Consider the following 18,704-nt stretch of genomic DNA (forward strand, 5'->3'; position numbering starts at 1 on the left):
GCTTTTTTCCATTTCAAACCGCTTCGCAAGGCTAACTGGCAAGACTCTTTAATTACCCTGTTAAAGCGTTCCACCTGGCCGTTAGATTGTGGAGAATAATTCAAGACTCTCTTATGTTGGATACCACAAGTTTTCAAAAATGAAACAAATACTTCACTCACAAATTGTGGACCATTCTCAGAGACAACTTCTTCTGGCAAACCCTCTCTACAGAAAACTTTGTTCAAAAATTCCACAATGATTTCGGAACTGACCTTCTCAACAATTTTTAATTCGGGCCATTTTGAAAAATAATCTACAAGAACTACAGCAAACATATCCTTCCCCGACTGATAATTAAAAGGACCAATAATGTCGATTCCTAATTTCCTCCAAGGTCCAAGAGCAAATTCAACAGGAGAAATACCAGCTGAAATTGGTTTCACCGACTTGTCACTTAAAGAACATGGAGAGCAGTTTCTAACCCACCTGTCAATCATGGCGTCCATACTGGGCCACCAGTAAAATTCTCTGATCCTTCTTTTTGTGGTAGACATTCCCATATGGCCCTCATGGGCCAAACTACAAATGGAGTCTCTGATTCCACATGGAGGAACAATTTTATCTTCTCGATATATCATACCATCAATTTCCATCAACTCATCCTTAACCTTAAAAAAGGAAGCCAAATCACCACTCATTCTCTTTTCCTCAGGCCAACCATTTTTCAAGAAAACTTTAACCTTCTCAAGTGCAACATCCTGAAGCATGGCTGTCACCCAATTACTCTCGGTTATAAGATTTTCTTGATCTTTCCCTGCAATTAAATTAACATCACACAAGGTAAAAGCTACATCACACTCGTCAGAAAGATCCCCACTAGAAGATTCATTAATAGGAAAACGTGACATGCAATCTGCATGCACATTAGAACGTCCAGGAACATAGACCACCTCACAGCGATATTCCTGCAATTTAGCAGCAAGACGGGCAAGACGAGCGGTGAGAGTTCTTCCACCACCAGCTGACAACATATTTACAAGAGGTTTGTGATCTGTCCTTAATGTAAACTTTGTTCCCCAAAGAAATTGACGAAAATGCTGGGTCGCCCATGTACAAGCGAGAAGCTCCTTCTCTATTGTGGAGTAATTAAATTCAGCATCCCGCAATGTTCTGGATGTATAAGATACTACACATTCACCTAAATGGTCTTTTTGCATCAACACGGCACCTAGGCCCACATTACTCGCATCTACACAAACTATACACTCTTTATGGACAGAGAAAGGTTTAAGGAAAGGAGCATTTATAATATTACCCTTTAAAGTGTCAAAAGAAGACTGTTGTTCTTTACCCCATACAAATTTAGTTTGCTTTTTTAACAAAGATCGTAAAGGATGCACAATAGTAGAATAATCTTTAACAAATTTGCCATAAAACTCAGTAAGCCCTAAGAAAGACAGTAATTGTTCTTTAGAAGAAGGTACAGGAGCATCAGTAATGCTTTTAACATGATTGAGTTTTGGTTTGATGCCATCTTTAGAAATTTCGTGTCCAAGATACTCTACTTTCGGTTGTCTAAACTTGCACTTATTGAATTTTAAAGTAAGACCTTTCCTCTGAACATTAGACAACACACAATGTAGATTGTGATCATGTTCCTTAAGATCTTTTCCAAAAATTAGTATATCGTCTTGGAACGCGATAGCTCCTTTACAGTTAGAGAGAACTTCCTTCATTAAACGCTGAAAGACAGAGGCAGCACTGGCAAGTCCAAAAGGCATCCTTAAGTATTGAAACATGCCTTCTGGAGTTACAAAAGCTGTTAATTTCTTTGACTCCTCATGCAGCTCGACCTGGTGGTAAGCACTAGCCAAATCAATTGTGGAAAACACAGTGGCTCCAGTGAGAGAAGAAATTAGTTCATGAATATTTGGTAGGGGGTGTTTATCAATCGAAATTTCTTTATTTAAGCTGCGGAGATCCACACATAGGCGGAGCTCACCAGAACTCTTGAGGGACAAAACTACAGGAGAAACCCAAGGAGAAGACTCAATTGGTTCTATGATATGTTTAGACACCAGATCCCCTAGAATGTCCTTAAGTTTCTCACGATATGCCAACGGAACATTTCTGACCCTGTGTCTAACTGATACAGCATTATCGTTAAGAATAATTCTGTGTTTGAAATCTGTAAATTTCCCTAAAGTGTCTTTAAAAACTTCGGGAATTTTTTTTTTGTGTTCTCTACAAAAAGAGCATTGTCACCTAAATCACTTATACTCAATATACTTGGATCACCTAAGTATACTGGAGGGTCAGCATTGGGATCGAGTTTGATCCCCAATAATCCTTGATGTGGCCATCCTAGGATAGCAACACCTTTGGTAGCTACGTACACTTTCCCTTTGGTGTATCTATCTTCTACTTGAATGTCAGCCCAAAAAAAACCTTCAATGTTTATTTTCTGCCCAGAGTATCCACCAGGAGAAATATCAGGATATAATAATTTTCTTTCACCCCATAAACTTTTAAAGAGATTTAACCCAATGATGGAATACCATGAGCATGAATCCATCATTAAAAGAATGGGTTGGTTGTCAATTAAAATTGTATAGGATGGAAATTCTTTTTGTTCTGATTCATCTACAGATAGAATACAGTTTAAGCTTTGTAAAACTTCTTCCTCCTCTTGAGAAATATAGTTAACCCTTTGGGAAGAACGACAAACATTAGCAAAATGACCCTTTCTCTTACATTTGACACACACTCTGTCCCAAGCTGGACACCCTCGGTAATTCCCTAAATGGTTAGAACTACCGCATCTATAACAAGACACATTTCTCCTGTAAGAAAACTTATTATCAACAACATTCTTATTGTCTGAAATTTTTTTTTCATTGTCTTTCTTTGGGGGAAATTTATTAGAACTAAATGAGGCGGTTTGACCTTTTACTAATGCGACCTCAGTTTCAGGAACTTGTGACTTCGGTGTTTGGCCTCTAATCTCAGATACAAATAATTCTGATTGTTCAATCCCCTTCGTAATGTTAATAACAGCACTTAAAGAGGATTCCGTGCCCAACCAAAGTCTCTCCTGAATTTTCTTACTTTTTGTACGCATCATTATTTGATCTCGCAGAACTTGTTCATAAGAAATAGATTCAAATGCACACGAGCAAGCCAATGAGCGTAAAGCAGAAACATAGTCTTCAATCGATTCATCTTGTTTCTGGGTGCGGGAATAAAATTTAAAACGTTCCATTACGGTATTTATTTTCCTACCAAAACGGATTTTCATTTGTCTAGAGGCCTTTTCAAATACATCAATGTCTCCAGCACCTTCGATGGGCGGAAGATTATCAAACTCTTTGATCCCTGCTCCACCAAGACAGTGTCTAAGAAGAGCCAATTTGCGTTTTGCTGAGCATCCATCTTTCTCCAAAACATCAACATAGGCTAAGAACATTGGGTACCAAAGATCCCACTCAATGTTTGGTTCACCGGCAATTTGAAGAAAATGTGGTGGAGCAGCAATATTTGACATTGTCTCAGACAGTTTTGCAATAGAGATAATAAATAAATAAATCTTACTATTTTGCGTTGGTAATAGCGGTAATATTGCCTTGAAGATCGTTGGTAGACCGCTGGTAAAAAGGAATGAAAAGAAACAAAAAAAAACGAAATGACAATGTTAACTCTGGAAAAGGAAAAACGCTTCGTGAAAATCTCTCCTTTAAGAATCACGATGAAAACAAACAAAATGGCGGCACGTCGCTGACGTCAGACGTCAGGCAGGTGAAAGGGTAATACCCAGAATGCACTCTGCTTCCAGACGCGGGACCAAAGACTACGCGCTATGGAGTCTCTTCAGCGTTGCCAGGGTACAGCTGGGGCGCGGTAGCAGCGAGCGCGGCACAACGATTCAAATAATGCGCTGCCCAACGGTGAAGGAAAGAAAACACAAGTAAAGCGAGTTTTCTTTCTAAATTTCTGCACAGTGAACTCACGGTTGCGGGTTTTGCCGGAATTAACTTCCACTGGTTGTGATTTCACCGGGGTGTCTTATGCGATGAGGTCACTGTAACGTTGTTGGCTGCAAAACGCTGTTTCTCCAAAAAGGAAAGAAATTCTTTCTCCAATGCAGGATATATTATTTCAAAAACAAGGTTGTTGTCCTTATAAAATAAAATGTCTCTTTCTTTAGTCTTTTCAAATGAAAATTCGTGAATAGCAAACTGAAAACGTGAACGTTGTTTTTTCTCCTTCGGCTAGTTGTACTTGGTCTCCCGATCGTCGCCAGTAATTATGTAGAAACAAGTCCACGCGTGAGATTCCACCAAGTAGGTTTATTACAGGAGTAAAACAACTTGTACATCCACAGGAGGCAGGAGAGGTCCAACCCGAGTCATATCCAACTGCTATCTACTGTCCACTCTTACATTCCACCTCACTCGCCATACATTCTACATGACATGCTATCATTCCATGAATGACATAACATTGGAATACTACAAGCACTTCATCCAAGAAGTGTTGGCAGCCATCTTGGGACCAATATACATGATAGCACCTCATTAAAAAGCATTGCAGTTAATAGAGGGTTTAAGGACTTTAGTTACATTATAAATCATTTGTTGATGGTACCATACTCATTTTAGGAATTGTGGTGTGTTCTAAGGTGATTTTACCATGTGAAAAAGCCTTCTGCTGGGATATCATGAATCATGTTTGAAATAAAACTATTATCTCATGATCTATAAGCTAAACTGAAAGCATATTTTCTGTAAATTCACATTATCTTTCTCAGTCATGTGAGAATGAAGTCTGACATTCTCAGTAAAACATGTACATCCAACAAGGACAGAGACTGTCAGTTGATTCCTTTGTGTTCTACTGCAGCCTCCTAGAGTGTTCTAAAGAACAACTAGAGTGCTAACAGTCCTACTTATTACAAAGGTATGGCACACCTGAAGCCATCTTGATTGGAATAAAGTGGTAACTCTTAAAACATTTAATTTAAAAAGGAACAAAATGAGGGGGTATATGTTGCCATAGAAAGTATGATTAGTGCTGCAGAAAGAAAAATTAGGGCACATTTTGAGTGACTTCCCAAATCCTCTTCTATTTCATTAAAAAATTCTGACATGCAGTCTCCCAAGATGGCCACCAGAGACAAAAGCGCCCAAATGTAGCCCAAATATCACCCAGATGTAGCCCAAGTATAGCCCAATGACAGAATGTCCCAGAGTGTTCTAAAGAACAACTTGAGCGCTAACAGTCTTACTTATGACAAAAGTATGGCACACCGGAAGCCATCTTGATTGGAATGAAGTGGTAAGTCTGAAAACATTTAATTTAAAAAGGAACAAAATGAGGGGGCTCATTTTGCCATAGAAAGTATGATTAGCAGCAGACTTCCCTGGTGAGCAGTAGCTTTACTACAGTGATCTAATGAGCAACTAGAGTGCTAACATTCAGAATTTATGGCAAATGTGTGACACATCTGAATGCCTTCTTGACAGAACCAAAGTAAACAAGCATTGAAAATGCAATAGATCTCGCCCTCGTTTAAATTAAAGCCATTCTGTTTGTAATGAGGTGGCTTTTTAGCTTTGCTTTTATTAGTGTTTTTAAAACTTTCATGTAAATAACATGCATATGTATGCATATATGTATATGTATGCATGCATTTATATTTGTATTTATATAGATATGCAGATTATATATGTTCATATATGTATGCATATATATATATATATACACATACATAAATGCATATGCATATATATGCATATATATATGTGTATACGTGTGCGTGTAGAGAGAGGTAGAGAGGTAGAGAGGTAGAGAGGTAGAGGTGTAGAGGTAGAGAGGTAGAGGTAGAGAGGTAGAGACTAGTAAAGAAAGAAGTAGAGAGAGGTAGAGAGGTAGAGAGAAGAGAGTGAGTAATAGAGTAGAGAGTGAGTAGTAGAGAGTAGTAGAGAGCAGTAGAGAGAGTAGCAGAGAGTGAGTAGTAGAGAGTAGTAGAGTGAATAGTAGAGTAGTAGAGAGTAGTAGAGAGTGAGTAGTAGAGAGTGAGTAGTAGAGAGTAGTAGAGAGTAAGTAGTAGAGTGAGTAGTAGAGAGTGAGTAGTAGAGAGTAGTAAAGAGTGAGTAGTAGAGAGTAGTAGAGAGTGAGTAGCAGAGAGAGAGAATAGTAGAGAGTAGTAGAGAGTGAGTAGTAGAGTGAGTAGTAGAGAGTAGTAGAGAGAGTAGTAGAGAGTGAATAGTAGAGAGTGAGTAGTAGAGAGTGAGTAGTAGAGAGTAGTAGAGAGAGAGTAGTAGAGAGTGAGTAGTAGAGAGTAGTAGAGAGTGAGAAGTAGAGAATGAGTAGTGGAGAGTAGTAGATAGTGAGTAGTAAAGAGTGAGTAGTAGAGAGAGAGTAGTAGAGAGTGAGTAGTAGAGAGTAGAGAGTGAGTAGTAGAGAGTAGTAGATAGTGAGTAGTAAGGAGTGAGTAGTAGAGAGAGAGTAGTAGAGAGTAGTAGAGTAGTAGATAATGAGTAGTAGAGAGTGAGTATAAGAGAGTAGTGGAGTAGTAGAGAGTAAGTAGTAGAGAGTAGTGGAGAATATTCCAAAGTTTGGCACAGCACCACTTGCACAAAAAGTCCAATCAAATCATATCACTTAGAGTCCTTATTAAAGTGCTGAATCTTGGTGTATATTCAAATGCTTTTATTTTGCTTACGTTTATGTACCACAGCCAGCTGACGCGTTTCGTTCTGTATAACAGAACATTTTCAAGGCGTTCTTATTTCCTTCAAGTTATGTCGGTATCCTGTTGTCATATAACTAGATAGTTCTTCCAAATGTTAGACGACACGTAAGTACATTCTTATTCAAAGTGACTAGGTATCAATTTTACCCACACAATTCGGGCAGACGAGTAATTTATAGCATCCTCAAAGTCAGTCTTTCAAAAATTCCAAAGTATAGGACATGATAATCCAAATCCAAATGTTTCTCAAGAAAAGTCATTTTCAATCGTTCGGAATTTCGGTGTTTGGGCAGATATGACCCAGGGACCCCCAGTATGCAAGGGGAATTAGTCCCCCCTCTGCAAACGCGCCAGTGGCCTGCGTTGCAGAGAGGTGTAAAAAGAGGCATAGCCTCATTACACCTCTGTGCAATGCAGCCCCCTTGCGCATACTGGAGGTTCTAGGTGGGCTAGTTGGCCCCCAGGGACCCCCAGTATGCAAGGGGAATTAGTTCCCCCTCTGCAAACGCGCCAGGGGGCTGCGTTGCAGAGACTGTCTGATATATATGTCTTTCTCCTACGCCTTCTATGTTAAGCGCTCTGATACCCACGGGTCTTGTTCGTGCTATACAAAACTTTATAATAAATAAATAAATAGGTGTAACAAGGGGCATAGCCTCATTACACCTCTGCAATGCAGCCCCCTGGCGCATACTGGAGGTTCAAGGTGGTCTAGTTGGCCCCCAGGGGCCTGCAGTATGCAAGGGGAATTAGTTCCCCCTCTTCAAACAAGCACGGGGGCTGTGTTGCAGAGAGGTGTAAAAAGGGGCGTGGCTTCATTACACCTCTCTGTAATGCAGTCCCCTGGCGCATACTGGAGATTCCTGGTGGGCTTTCAGGTCTTATATAGTTAGGAATTAGCATTAAAAAAACCTTTGAAATTCACTGAAAAAAACATAGGTTTCAGGCCTTATATAGTTAGGAATTAGCATTTAAAAAGCTTTGCAAATTCACTGAAAAAAACATAGGTTTCAGGCCTTATATAGTTAGGAATTAGCATTTAAAAAACCTTTGAAATTCACTGAAAAAAACATAGGTTTCAGGCCTTATATAGTTAGGAATTAGCATTTAAAAAAACCTTTAAAATTCACTCAAAAAACTATAGGTTTTAGGGGTGTTATAGTTAGCTGGACATTTCACTCATACAAAACCATTGAAATTGCTCCTATATAGTTAGTTGTACTAACTATATTTCGCACACCCGCAATCCACTGCTGATGATGTCACATATTACATCATTCATTACATGGTCAGTGACATCACTGATGACATCTCAAATGACATCACTGATGACATCACCGATGACATCATCCACGTGACAATCACATACACCTTTTCATACACTAGTAAAATCTTTCATAACTCTTTGTAAAATACAGAGTATCATATTTGAATCCATTGTTACAGCAATACAAGTATCTAAAAACCCACTCAGTGATTCATAGATGTATACACACATCTAATCACTTACCTGTAGATTCACTCATACATGCTGTCAATGAACAATAGAACACTATCAAAAATACTTATACACCTAAATCGACATTACACACCAGCACACATCCTATTCACATATGAAGTCATCCTACTCACTTATGCAAACAATGGATCATACTTACATATTTACTTAGCTACACACTTATACAAACACAACTTCATCTTTGGATTTAGATAGTAAGTCATACTTAGTGAATTATAAAATCATTATTACAAGTATAAAGTTATTCATACAGTCACTCACACAATCATTGAGTCTTATGTATACTTATTAATATACAACAACTGATACATACACTGCCTTGTATTTTTCTAGTTTGTTGGACATGTACCATTGCGAAATATATTTGCTCATCACCACACCCATAAAGATATTCACTCACCCAAACAACTGTTAGAACATGTAGTTTTAACTTCATATATCTAGTGAATCAACTATTCACACATCTTTGGGCAGTCACACCCCCCCCCACCGAACCACACACACATTCACTCTCCCATACAAATACTCAGTTAACTAATCAATAACTAATACAGACTTTCACATAGCTAGTAACCAACTCGAGAACCAGTTTACACAACAACTGACAAAGTGATACAGATATTCAAACAGTTTAGTCACTATCCACTATATTTAGTGAGACACTATAAATTGGTCAAGTAAACAGTCAATTACACTGCTACTAAATCCTCCATCCAAATATTTATTTTTATATATCCACTCATTCTTCAATGCAAATTGCTATATATATAATGCATATTTAAATAACGAAGCAAACCACATTCACTGGATGATTTCATCAGTGATGTCATCAGTGATGTCATTTGAGATGTCATCAGTGATGTCACTGACCATGTCATGAATGATGTAATATGTGACATCATCAGCAGTGGATTGTGGGTGCGCGAAATATAGTTGGTACAACTAACCATATAGGAGCAATTTCAATGGTTTTGTATGAGTGAAATGTCCAGCTAACTATAACACCCCTAAAACGTATAGTTTTTTGAGTGAATTTTAAAGGTTTTTTAAATGCTAATTCCTAACTATATAAGGCCTGAAACCTATGGTTTTTTCAGTGAATATATATATATATATATATAATTATATATATACATATATATATATGTATTTAAATATTTTCGCTCCAGTGTTCCACCGTTAGCGAGTCACTCTCGAAGGCGGGTGCTGCAGCGCGGTGGTGTTCCGTGCAAATATAAAAGCTCCACACTGTGTCCCCTTGATTTAATCCAACAAGACATGCAGCACTCACGGGATCAATAAGGCTTTAGAACGCCAAACTTTTTTATTCAGACAGCAGCCCGCCCTCAATCAGGAACCGCGGCAGAAAAAGAAACGGAAGACCCAAAATGCAGGTGAGTTTTTTTATTTTAGGCACACCTCGTCAGCATAACGTTTCAGCCTGCCCAGAGACCTTGGTCACATGACGCAATGAGGGAAGTGAGCTGAATTTAAAGTGCAAGTGCAATGGTAACAGAACCTATCATTGGCTGACACTGTGATGGGGGGTGTGTCTTGTGGTGATGGACATAGAAAACGCATTATCCAAAGTACAATAATGAGGTAATCCCCAAACATTATCAACAATTACTGTGTAAATACATATAATATTCCGATAATGATAATGCAAGGTGCCAAACCTATATTTTATACAATAAAATATGTAGATAAAAGCTAATAAATAATTTTATATTTAAAAAAAACCATTATATTAAATCTCATCGATTTTAGCACATCAAAGCATGGGATATTGTGTTAAAATACACAATTTTACCTATCATATGCAGTTTCTGTACTGCGGATATATGCCATTTGGGGCCAAAGAGAACATGATACCTTAACCCCTGCTTAATCTTATTATCTTCCATCAAGAGTGGCTCTGCTGATGTTAAACAATTCCCAAGCCACCCAACCCTATAGAAAACATCGGGTTTATCTCCCAAGTCTTTTCTTAAAAAGAAACCCGGACAGCCAATTGTTTGTACAGTGTGATAAAAAGAAACAAAAATTGCTCGCTATGAAATTATATATACTGGTAAAAACCAATTATCGTGAAGTCTAACACATAGATTATACATAACCTATATAATGTGATACCTATTCCGTCAAAGAGGAGGCAGGTGTATTCATATGCCTCATACCCCACTGGTCAACCTAGCTGTTAATACATGAATAGTTGAAACAGTGGAAAAATACAAATATTGTCATGGTTAAAATCTGTGAAAAAAATATATCTCATATTTTATGAACAGTTGCACTTACTTAATGGAACATTCACTGACACCTAGAGACAAGTATAGAAATCCTCTGTGGAATTAAGGCCATGAGGAGTTTTGCTGTCCATTTCTAAAATGTATCTGGTCTCCAAAGCTCTCAAGATACCCTCGCTGTTACCACCTCTCCTCATAGGACTAACCGTGTCTATGGCATAATACCTGAGGAGTCCACTGTTGTTATTGTGGTACTCCTTAAAATGTCTGGCAACCGGGTACGTGGCATCGTTTGTATTGATGGCCCTTATGTGCTGGAGTATCCTCTTGTGGACCTGCAATTTGGTACTACCAATATATTGCAGGCCACACAGACACTCCAGCACATAAACCACGTACTCGCTCTTACACGTAAGTTGTTTGTTAATTTTACGGGGCACCATGGAAAATGCGGTTAGGAACTCTGTTTTGTTAATTCCGTGCAAGCATGCCTTGCAACTGGAACATTAAAGCCTTTACTTGCAGCCATTCATATATATATATATATATATATATATATATATATATATATATATATATATATATATATATATATTACCTACTGGCTGTTGCCAGTGGGTAGTTATAGTTAGGAACTATTTTCTATAAGAAATCCACAACATTCTATTTGGAATAACTTTGGCGCCGGTTGATGAATCTTTGCAAACTTTTCAAAACTAATGGCCGTCTCCGGTCCGCTCATATCCTGAAAGTCTCTGGAGGATTCATGTAGCGGGGGCCGAGAAAAAAGGGGGTCCCAAAACGTGTTTTCCCCATGCAATTTTCCATAGCCGCAGCTAAAGCCGGAACTGCTGAATGGAATTACACCAAATTTGGCAAGGAGGTAGTCCTTAGTTCAGACTTGTGCCTTTTGCTTAAATTGTGTAAATCCGTTCAGTAGTTCCTGAGAAAATGACATTTAAAAGTACATATATATCTAGGGCCGCGTTGGAATCTCGCACCCTAAGCGCACCCTGCAGTGCACGAGCTGTATTCTAATTGGCTGTCAGCACTCCAAATCAGGAAGTGTTGGCAGCCATCTTGTGCCTCGGTTGAACCGAGGCACAAGAAACCTATAAAAGGGGGCGTGGCCAGGCGCCGAGGGTAATGGCCGTCTGATTCCCCATCTCCGCCGGGACCGCCAGTGTCCCTTCAGAAATCCGCTCGCAATCCTTACCGGGAGGCTAGCTGAAGGCAGCCCCCGACCCCCTCAGGATGGGTGAGACCTCGGAGCGATTTACAGACTCTGAGGACCCTCGGAGGCTCCGTGAGGCGTCCGCGACTCGCGGCGGCAACCCGGCGTCACGCACTTGGAACCTAGGAGCCGCCACCTCTTCTACTCGAGGTCCCGGCTTTCGGCCTGCTGCGGACCGCGACCGGAGGGCGCGAAAACGGGGGGCGTGGCCTCCGCAGCGGCGCAGGAGCTTCGCGCACTGGGATCGTCTGTCAAGGAGGCCAGCGAGATCCTCTGGACCCAAGGGACGGACCCTCACACCGGGACTCGAGGCACAGCGCCTACCACAGAAGTAAGGAGGGCTGCCACCCACAGCGCTACTGCCATAGGGCGTGCGGGGGAAGTGATCTCGGCCTGACGGGGTGCTGCTGGCCTTGAGTGCTGCACGGAGGCGCGCTTTGGAAAGGGGCAAATACCCACGGACGTGGAGACGCCTGGGTCACGGGACATCGGCCTAAAGGTGGACCGGTTGACAGCGACTGTAGACCCGGCCAGTTTGAAAACGCTGCAGAAGTCTCGGAGTACACCACTGGCAGCAGGCCCCACGCTACCATAGCTCCTTGGCAGTACATACAGTCTTAGTTGCGGTCAGTTGGAGCGGGGAGTGAATCTGACCTGGCAACGGCCCGAAAGACGGTGGGGGACAGACCGCCCAACCCCAAGGACATCAGTTCGACCATGCGGCCTAAAGTGGGTGTAGTGTCCCAAACCAACAAACTTGATCAGTATACGGTGCCCAAAACGCAGACGCAGGCCGGGGGGGCAGCGAAGGAAGGAACGGGGCAGGCGGAACCCTCCTTGACATCCATAATGGCGGCGATCCAGACCCTAGGTACCAACCTCGAACGAAAATAGACAAGATCACCATTGAAGTAAACCTGCTCCGCACCGACCTGGGAAAGACCACGGACCGCTCGAAAACTAACGAAGTGGACATTAAGGCCCTTCAGGAGTCGGAGAAGAAGCTCGAACGCAGTGTCAGTGAACTTGTCCACCAGCACCGACAGATGGCGATTCGGCTCGATGACCAGGAAGGCAGGGCTCGGAGGAGCAACATACGCGTGGTGGGAGTAGAGGAGGAACTGGAGGGAGACAGCACGGAACTATTCCTCGAAGACTTGATACTCCGCCACCTTAAACCCAAACGGCTTTCCAAGATATTCACTATTGAGCGGGCCCACCGGGCCCCTATTCCCAAACCCAAGCCTGGAGCCCCACCGCGAACAATCATTGCCAAAATACTCAATTATAGGGACCGAGATGCGATCCTCCAGGCTGCCAGACAACACGGGGACCTACAGTATGAGGGATCTACAATTCGCTTTTTCCCTGACTTTACACTGCAAGTGCAACAGGAGAGGCGCTCCTTCCAAGGGGTCAAGGCGGCACTACGTGAACATGGAGTCCGATATATGATGTTCTTTCCCGCAAAACTAAAGGTTATACATGGCGGCAAGTCCCACTTTTTCACCTCGCCAGCGACGGTGCAGGAATGGATTGACACAACGTTGGCAGTGGCACACCCTCTTCAAAATGGCGGACAGTGGAGAGACACAGGACACCCCTCCCCGGGGTCGGCGACTGGGAGAGCTGAGAATGGTGAGCCGAGCCAAAGATCCTGGCGTTCGAGATCAAACAGTCCCCGCTGGGACTCACCCGGAGATAACACGGCGCGATGAGGCGGCACACGCTGGACTTGGAAGAAGCCGGACTGTAATGTATACAGTGTGATTGTTTGTGTGCCTGGGCACTCCGAGGGGACAGCGCAGGGCCTGCCCATGCTTTCAGGGATGGGCCCCTTATAGTACTCATACACACCTGGCCTGAGGGGCTGACTGACCCGGGACACTGCGGGAGGGCGACGGGGACGGAGCTGGCCACGTTAATCCCGAGTTAGAAGTTCCTCGGTTTTCCACCGGGGTAGGGTTGGGCGACAGGCGCTCTGCTAATTGGGGTGGTGGGTAGTTTGAAACCCACGGAGCAGGGGGCAGGGAGGGGGGGGGTTCTTTGTTTTCACAGAGGTGGGCGGGATGTTAGGGGTCGATATGGGGAGAAAAGCATGGAGTCAAATGTCTAATATGCATCTTACTGTTTACACTGTTAGAGCTTTTGGGGGGGTACCAGGGTGGACCGCGGAGTTGGGGAGTTTTGCTGCTGGGGGGGAGCCGGGGAGGGATGGGAGTTGTGCTGCTGGGGGGGATCCGGGGAGGGTTGGGGAGTACTGGGTATGTGTTGGTCGTACAGTATCTATGTCCGTGAAGACTTTACTGGTTCAGGAGTGCGGAGTAGGGACTGCTTTCAAAGTAATGGCTATGGCTAAGAATTGGGAAAAGAGCCTTAAAATACTGAGCTGGAATGTGAATGGACTGGGGGACAGACTCAAGCATACTATAGTCTTGCAATTCATTAAACGACACCAACATGACATAGTACTGCTGCAAGAAACTCATTTGCTGGGGAACGCATGTCAAGCCCTCAACAGGTGGGGTTACACGCTCGCCTCACACTCCGGCTTCACCTCAGGCTCAAGAGGGGTGGGAATCCTCATCCGTCGCTCCTTGCCCCTCCATATAGACGGCACTACATCAGATCCACAGGGCCGCTTTACGGTGGTCACAGGCAGGTGGGAGGGGTACGTACTGAACCTACTCTCGGCGTATGTCCCGCCGGGATTGCAGGCTCCTGCCTTTGCAGACTTGGGCAAATTGTTACTCTCCCTCCCCGAAGGTCAGTTGGTCCTGGGAGGGGACTTCAACTCGGTGGTGTCGGGCATGATGGATAGACGACCCTCTAGAACCATACCCCAGGGACAGCAATGGTTGGCCGAGTTTCTTGAGGCCTTTGGACTCACTGACGTTTGGCGACACCTTCACCCCACGGCCAGTCAATTCACCTTCTTTTCGGGGCCACACCATACCTTCTCACGCCTCGACTACATTCTCACCGTCCTGCAGCATCACACAATAGTGCGAGAGGCGTCGCTCCTGACGCGAGGCATATCAGACCACTCACCAGTCACAACTCACATCACATTCGGAGCAAGGAGGGAGGGGTGTGTGGCGCCTATAAGCCCGTGGCACCTGCAGAATGAAGACACGCGGGGGAAAATCGACGCCTCTATCACTCAATATTTTGTTGAAAATGAGGGTTCAGTAGACTCCCCTGTCACGATATGGGAGGCGTTTAAAACAGTGGTAAGGGGGGAAGCGCTATCACTCATTTCGGGCAGGCGTCGAGAACAGCGCAGTGAAGTCACCGCAGCGGAGGCGGGGCTTGCAGAGCTTGAAGCGGAAGTGCTTGCGGAGCTGTGAAGGAAGATCCGACACCAATGGCAACTCAAGCTGGCGGAATATCGAGCTCTGGTCTCCCAGGAGGCCCAGACGATAGCAAGACATAAAATGGGCAGGTTATATGATCAGGGGGACAAAGCCGGAAAACTTATCGCCTGGCTTGACAAAAAGCAGCAGGCCAGGAAGACGGTGCCGCTAATACATAATCAATCCGGGGCGAGTCTCACTGAGCCGCGGGAAGTGGTGAAGGAGTTTGCTAGACACTACAAACAGGTCTATACTAGGGTGTCTGACCGCCCGGAGGAGGACTCTATGGCCCTCCTAGCTGATATCCGAATGCCGTGTCTGTCGGATGAGGACCGAGAAACCATTGATAGCCCGCTCACGGTGGCCGAAATACAGCGCGCGATACAGGAGCTCCGACCTGGGAAAGCGTTGGGCCCGAACGGTCTCCCTATAGAACTATATAAGATTAACCCTGAAACCATTAGCAAACACTTGAAAACCATGTTCGACGCCAGTAGAAAGGAAGGAATACTGCCGCGAGACCAGCGCATTGCAACTATTGTGGCTATTCCGAAAGAGGGGAAACCTGTTGAATCATGTGCCTCCTATAGGCCGATTTCCCTCCTCAACGCGGAGCCCAAAATACTGGCAAAAACACTTGCTAATAGGCTTAAACCGATATTGACTACACTGGTACATCCTGACCAGTCAGGCTTTATGCCACACCGAAACACGGCCCTAAATATCAGACGTTTGCACGGGGTGATCGGACAGTGCCACAGATTGAAGGAAGACGCGGTTGTGGTCTCCCTGGACGCAACCATGGCGTTTGACACCCTGGAGTGGCCGTACATGTTCGCTGTCCTGCGTAAACTGGGCTTTGGGCCCCGCTTTGTGGAGTGGGTTCGTCTTCTCTATACAGAACCCCTCGCACAGGTCCTGGTTAATAATAAAGTGTCGGAGGTTTTTACTTTAGAGCGAGGGACAAGACAGGGCTGCCCCCTCTCTCCTCTCCTTTTCGCCCTCTCCCTTGAACCGCTAGCTGCGTGGATCAGGCGTGATGTCTACCTTCGTGGAATAGAATGGGCGGAGGGATGGGAAGACAAAATATCCCTTTATGCGGACGATATCCTCCTCTACCTTTCTAAGCCACGACGGTCAATCCTTGCGGCCCTGGACATCTTCGCGAGCTTCGGTCGCAATTCTGGCTTCAGCATCAACTGGAGCAAATCGTATCTATACGTCCTCAATGGCGACCCCCCGAAGCTCCCCGACACGTGTCCCATAACAGTCGCTGAGGACGGCTTCAAATACCTGGGGGTGTTCATAACCAAGGATAAGACCCTAGCCTACGAGCGTAATCTCCAACCTCCCCTGCGGCGTCTCCAACGAGAGGCCAAGTCCTGGCAGGGTCTCCCATTATCATTGTTAGGCCGAGCAGCCTTATTCAAAATGATGGTGCTGCCCAGGTTTCTCTACGCCCTACAAAATTACCCGGATATGGTGCCTAAAGCCTACTTTACAGCAATCGAGGCAGCGCAGCGCACCCTCCTTTGGGCGGGAGCCCCGCGAATCGCCCTGTCAAAACTTACACTGGGATGGTACGACGGTGGCATAGCCCTCCCCGACATTCGCAAGTACTACTGGGCAGCTCACCTCACCGCGATTAATCAAGGGACTTATGGGAATGGGGACGATCCGGCCTATGGGATGGATAGATGGCAACTTCCAGGGGGAAACTATGAAATAGCTCTCTACTCCACACTGGGCAAACATCGTCTTACTGGGCCTACACAACACTCGGTGCAGGTATGGCACACAGCACAGAAACAACTGGGGTGGTCGGGGGTCCTCACCATGGCTACACCGCTCTGGGCGTCCGAAAAGTTAGGCAACCTGGGTCGCACTAAGGGGTTCCGGAACTGGGACCTTATAGGTATCTCCCAAATCAAAGATGTCTGGGGCCCTAAAGGAGTTCATACATTCGCTCAAATGCGAGACACGTACGACCTGTCGCACACCGAATACTTCAGATATTCACAGGTGCGGCACTCCCTTCACACACACATTCCACCTGGCACTACACTGCCTCAAAGTTCCCCTCTGGAAGATAGACTCCTGGACGGGAACATTCCAGAACACGCCATATCCCTCACGTACAAAAAGCTGATAAATAACTCCCCTGACCTGCTGCTACCCTTGAAAGAGAAATGGATTGCTGATGGGTTGGAAATTGATGAGGAGGAATGGAGGTCTGCTCTGGCCTCCCCCCGTGAGGTGGCCATTTCGGCCCGACTGCGCCTGATTCAACTTAAAATTCTGCACAGAGTTTATATCTCCTGTACCAGGCTGCAATTGATGAGAAATGGGGGAGATGGACGCAGGGGTTGTGGTGTAGCGGGCACCTTCTTTCATACCCTATGGGAGTGCCAAAAAGTGCAACGGTATTGGGGGAGAGTAGTGCACTGCATGCAGGAGGTGTGGGAGGTAGAAATTAGACCTGAGGCCAAGAAATGTCTACTTAACATCTGGGAACCCACTGACCTAACACACAGAGGGAAACTGTGGGTGACACTTGGGTTGGTGGTGGCTAAAAGGAACATCGCAAGGTTGTGGGGGGACCCTAACCCGCCGAAACTGAGAGACTGGCAATGTGATATGGACTGGTCCACGCTACAGGAAAAGACAGTGTATGTCTCGAGAGGATGTCCTCGCAAATGGGTAGAAATATGGTCCACATGGAATGACTACAGGGGGAATATATGTGAGCCTCCTCCAACTACGCAATCTGGCTCCCTGGACATGTAACACTGGCCAACGCTAACTGAGTCACAGCACTCGAGAAGGTATAGACTATGTACGCACACCGGCACTGCCAAGAACCGTGTAGTATTGTAATCTGACGACTAGTTACTGGGGGTTTGTTTTTGTTAGTTCCTTTTCTTGCTACAGAATGCATTTACAGTGGACCTTATTATTTGTATAACCTTGTAAAATCTGACCTTCTCTCTCCTCAAATATCCTTCGAGATCTTGTACACTTGAACTCCGCTACGCCGCCGTACCCCCGGGTTGTCGGCATGGGGCTGTGTTATTGTTCTATTACACTGAACTGTTGATTGAAAGCCGGCCCAATGGGTTGTAGGCGAGGAATGTCAAAACTGATCTAAATAATAAAGGTCTTAAAAAAAAAAAAAAAAAAAAGAAACCTATAAAAAAACACGCAGCACATAAAAAGTGGGCAGGGTAGAAACACCCTGACCCCCTAGGCCTGCTCAGGGGGTCCCAAAACATTTAAAAAAATGTTGTTGCATTGGCAAAATCCACGCAGGTCTGCGTGGATCTTTTCGATGAAAAAAAAAAGAAACGCTGGCTCCCGCGCTAAATTAGATATTAGCCCCCGGGGGGGCAAATCCCGGGGGCAATGAGTTAGTTTAGGTGTAGGACCCAAAGGGGCCCCCCAGCTCTGGGGACCACCACCCCCTGGGGCTTTATTATAAATTGTGTGGGGGGCTCATAGCCCCCCCATCCTCAGGGACAGCCACCTCCCAGGGCTTTTATCAAAAGTGGGTGGGAGGACTCAAAGGGGTTGGTGGTCCCCGGGGCTTTTTGCTAATATATGCGGGGGCTCA

This window comes from Lissotriton helveticus, chromosome 3_1 (assembly GCF_964261635.1).
Source record: "Lissotriton helveticus chromosome 3_1, aLisHel1.1, whole genome shotgun sequence".
NCBI lineage: Eukaryota > Metazoa > Chordata > Amphibia > Caudata > Salamandridae > Lissotriton > Lissotriton helveticus.